Genomic DNA, 5173 nt, shown 5'->3' on the forward strand with positions numbered 1-5173 from the left:
ACAGATAGTCAGGTACCCAGGAAAATCCAAACCAATGATGGCCATTAGAACAAGCAGAGAAATAGAGATAATAAATAACTATGAACGAAAATGGAAGATAAAAACCAATGTCCAAAAACTCAAAATAATTCACATCGCAAAAACAAATCCCTACCCTATTATTGTCAATAACCAACAAATACCATATGGTGCCAACAGAAGAATATTAGGACTCAAGATAACCAGAAACGGAATAATCCCCCACATCAACGAAAGAATAGCTATGGCAAAATCACAGCTTACAAAGCTCAGAAAATTCCGCCAATTAAACACCAACACACAACTGCACCTATACAAAGCACTGATCAGACCACACTTAGAATACCCTCCGATACCTCTGAACACAATTACAAGAACAAACAAACTTTAATTTCAAGCAGTGCAAAATATAGCCCTCAGAAGAGCGGCAAAACACCAACCACCATACACACAAACAGTACAAGACATACACACAGAACACAGCATAGACCACTCAACACCAGAATACACACCCAAGGAAATGCAATATGGGAAAAAATCCATCAAGCTCAGGATCCCATACTAAACCAACTAAATGGGGAAAACAACAACACATTGCGCAGATGGTGGCCTAGAAGCATAAAAATTGAGCATCTAAATACACAATAAAAAAGAACCAAAAGATGGGGACAACTCTCCAGTCACACAAGGACCTGGATAGACCCCACAAACAAACAAAGGCCTCAAAAAAGATCACAAACATCCACAATAAAATCAAGAAACGAAAAGATGGGAATCATCCCTCCAGTGCCACAAGGACATGGAAGGACCCCCCCCCCCCAACATAATATGCTCCAAGCAAACATTAAATACAACAACTTGGTTTAGCTTAGCTGAGACCGTCCTTCCCTAGCCGCAAGAGTCCTCTTATGCAGCACTGTTGACGGAAGACAAAACCTCGTCTCCACAAGGTGGATAGCCCACCTGCTGTCAACCTCCTATATTTCCCACTTCTGAACTTTACCTTGTACTGTACCCTTCTTGCACCCTCAGAGCTAATGCTCTCTTCTCTCCATATCACCAACCAACCAAGTGATGCGACTTCCCGTGGGTACACCTTATCACATGCGCTGAACATGCTACCTCATAGCTAGTGGAAAGTTACAGAGGGTGATAAAATATATAAATCAAATGTAATTAACCCATTTATACAAATACTTCTACCTATAAGACAGGGGCTATTTCATCGCTCGGTTACACCCTCCAAGCTCCGCGAGGAATAAATTAAACTCGCAGAAAAACCCGATACATAAACCATAGGTTCACTGATTACTGGGGTCCTAGACTTAAGTGTCTTACGGGATAGTATATTATGTATAATGTTCAACTTGGAAGATACTGACTTCTAATAACAAAACAAAAATATCACTGCCAGAATTAACACAATAGTGGAAATGGTTAAACTTGGTATTGTAATTCCCCGTGCAAAATAAAATGGCAAATGATCTTCTAAATCAGCAAACTGTTACTCTTTCAAGTAAAAAATAACTTTCAACCTTTCTGAGACAATATTGAGTTTACTAATAGTTAAATTAAGGACTTGAAACAATGGAATTAAAACTGAAGTAAGATTTAAATTCAATGCAAAATACTGATCAGAAGGCAAGGTCTTCAACGAACTACAGGTTATTTCACAGTAATCCGGAGCCTTATAAAACCTTTCACAACTAACTGTTTACCACCATCTTGGTACTTTAAAATGACGTTAGTTTCATCAGGAAAAAAAAATATTCCACTTATGCAGAAGAGCATGAAACAGTTTTTCTAGCAATTGGCCTATAACTACATTGTGTTAGCGCTGTGCGAACGTTAGTTTGTATGACTGCCAATTCACATATCCCTTCTGCAGCACGAATAAATGCGAATACATAGGCTGGGCATACGTGTAAATGTAAATAAGATGATTTACGCCGTGATAATACCCTAGGATCATTCAATGTTAACAAGGTATATTGTTCATCAATTAGCAGAAGTTCTTTTGGTCTATCCAGAGTATACAGTATGTCATTAAAATACAGAGGGAAAGGTTCCAAATGCCATGCATTAAATACATGTTGCTCTAGCATAGGTATGTGGATAAGAATAGCATTGCACGTGAGAGTTGACTCCAACAGAGGGTAATAATATTCTACCTCATGATCTGTGAAAATTGGAGTTAAGTGATAAGTCAACTTGGCCATTTGTAATGCTTCAAGAAGAGTCTTCACAGGCACAAGCTTTGCATCCACTCATCCTAACACTGCGTCCACGATGCTTGCGATTAGTTAATTTTTGTTCGTAATTATATCATGAACAGAACTTTCCGCTGCATGCAAATACTCAGAAAAATAAAGGAGCCACTCCAACGTAGGGACTGAATTCATTAACTTATAAACAACCCTAGATAAATGGTTAGACTCAGAAATAATCGCATTAACTTTTGATTCTAAGGCATTAATTGCATGAAAACAATGAGTTATAACACGATTTTGTTTAAGAACAAGTTTCAATGTATTTTAATATTTGTTTGCAGAACGAAGTTTCAAACGATAATCATTAGGTGCATTTTGTTTTTGTACTGTTTGAAAAGATATGTCCATGACATCATTACCAGTCGTTTGAAAAGATGTGTCTATGACATCATTACCATTCTTGGGTAATAATTCTGGATGGCCTTTTTTAAGACGGTCGGCATGCACTACATCTGCGGTTTGTGCATTAGGCTTCCAAATTTTAAATTTGTTGCCCCCTTCTTTGGCGTTAATGCGGTATGGACTAGAAAATTTGGCTGAAAGCTTAGAGTTTCTTTCAGGCTCTCTCACCATAACAGCATCGCCTATTTCTAACACGACAGGGCTTAGCTTGTTTATGTTGCTTAAAAATCATTCCAGCGCGTGACGCTGCTAAATGTTTCCGTACTTGGCCATGAATATCTGTAAAAAAGTTGATCCATTTTGTAGCGAAATCTTCCATATTATAAAGAGGGCATGGCTTGTCCGTAAGTACGTCATAAGGCAGACGGTTGTCTATGCCATAAACAATATAATAGGGTGACTTGCCGGTAGAGCTATTAATCGACCCATTAATAGATGCTGCAACTTGAGGTAACCAATCCTCCCATGTGTATTGCATGTCACACACAATCGGGCGAAGTATCACTAGGATCTTGCGATTGGTTCTCTCGAGAAGGCCATTAGCCTGTGGATGATAGGCTGTAATAAAATTTTGCTGTATTCCATATTGTACACAAATTTGTGCCACAAGCTGATTCTTGAACTCTAATCCATTGTCAGAGAGAAGAACCTTGGGCGAAGTAAAAGGACATATAAGAGTCATCACTAAGTCATAGGCCACAGATTCGGCTGTTTTATCCTTCAGTGGGACTAAAATCACAAATCTAGAAAAATGATCCACACACACACACACTAGGACGTACGAGGATCCCTGATGACTCGGAAGTTGTAACAAGTCTACCGCGACTGTGTCAAACGGACGTTCTGGTGTAGTATATTGTAGAATTGGAGCCGGTGACCTTGTAGTACCCTTGTGTTGAGCACAAGACAAACACTTAGCAATATGTAATTCTATGTCTTTCTTCAAAGCATTCAAAAAAAAAATCTAATTTCCTCAAGGCACGTCCTTGGTGACCTGCTTGAGGAACATCGTGGAACTATGTTATAATAGTTTCATACAACGTGTCAGGTACGACTATTTGTGTAACTATACCCTCAGACGTCTTCTTGGATCAATGGAGTATGTTATGTCGTAATTCAAACTGACTGAGTGGAAGAATCAATTTAAGAAGCATAATTTCCTCTCCGGACTCTAAAGCAAAGATGACTGCAGACCACAATGGATCGCGTCTTTGTTCATCCTCTAATTGTGAAAGAGTGAACGTATGATCTGTAAAAACAGTTATTTTATAACCAAAAATGATGTCTGTATGTACTGTATATTATGTATGCTGTATGTATATTATGTATGTATATTATGTATGCTGTATGTATATTATGTATGTATATTATGTATGCTGTATGTATATTATGAATATTTGTATAACGCTAACTCGCTTGCTCTAACGCGATTCCACTAACGGTTGTTGTGACTTCAGTTCACGTTCGACATCACATGTTCAACTGAGTTATGTGTTTTGTTTGTGAACAATTGCAGAAATAATGTATGTAATATTTATGTATACAGTATACCTATATATTATAAGTAAATTGTAAAATTTTACATAAAAGAGAAAAATCAAATTACATAGCGTTTACACCCGCTCTCTTTTACATCATACACAGTGTTTACAGTTTTCGTCGACATCACATATTCAATTGATTATGTGTTTTGTTTTGTGAAGAATTGCAGAAATAATTTATGTAATATTTATGTATACAGTAAACCACTCACAAGGTCCTACAGTACCACTAATTATTTTATACTGAAACTTACGCTTGGGGAAGCTGGATTAAAATGAAGATTACCGTATATTAAAATAATAAAAATGTATTATAAACCAGTCTAACATACTGTAATAAACACAGCTGCATTATCCACTCCCCACCCCCATTTGCCAGTGACAAGAAGGAAAGTGACCTTGACTGTGACTACCTGTGGCTATTTTTAGTCATCCTTGTGTTCGGAGGTGGCAGTAATATCTGTATATTTACTGATCAATATATTTATCTCCTATAAATAATTCATTTAAAATTTATTTTTGCAAAGAATATTCAGTAAATGACTGCATTAATTCTTGAAACTACCTACAGTGGTAAATTTAGGATATAAATAATGAACAGAAGTCATGTCATGGATTCGAGTTTGGTCTCAACGATCACCATAAATGTAGCCTCCCTTTATGCTAAACACGTATATAAATTAAAGAAAATACTTGCAGTATATTTAATATATTACAGTATATTATATATAAATAAATAAACAAATAAATTCAAATTCCCTTATCATCCTGTGTCATATACAGAAATACTTGAGTCCCTGAGCGTACACAAAAAAACGGACATCCTGGGTGGATAAGCGGACATCTCTACTGGGGACTCAAACGTTTCTCATGTTTGTGGCAGCTCTAGCATAATATGAATAATATGTAAATTACAATTTACTTATACAGGTATATATATAT

The sequence above is a fragment of the Homarus americanus genome, unplaced genomic scaffold (assembly GCF_018991925.1).
Source record: "Homarus americanus isolate GMGI-L3 unplaced genomic scaffold, GMGI_Hamer_2.0 scaffold51859, whole genome shotgun sequence".
Taxonomy (NCBI): Eukaryota; Metazoa; Arthropoda; class Malacostraca; order Decapoda; family Nephropidae; genus Homarus; species Homarus americanus.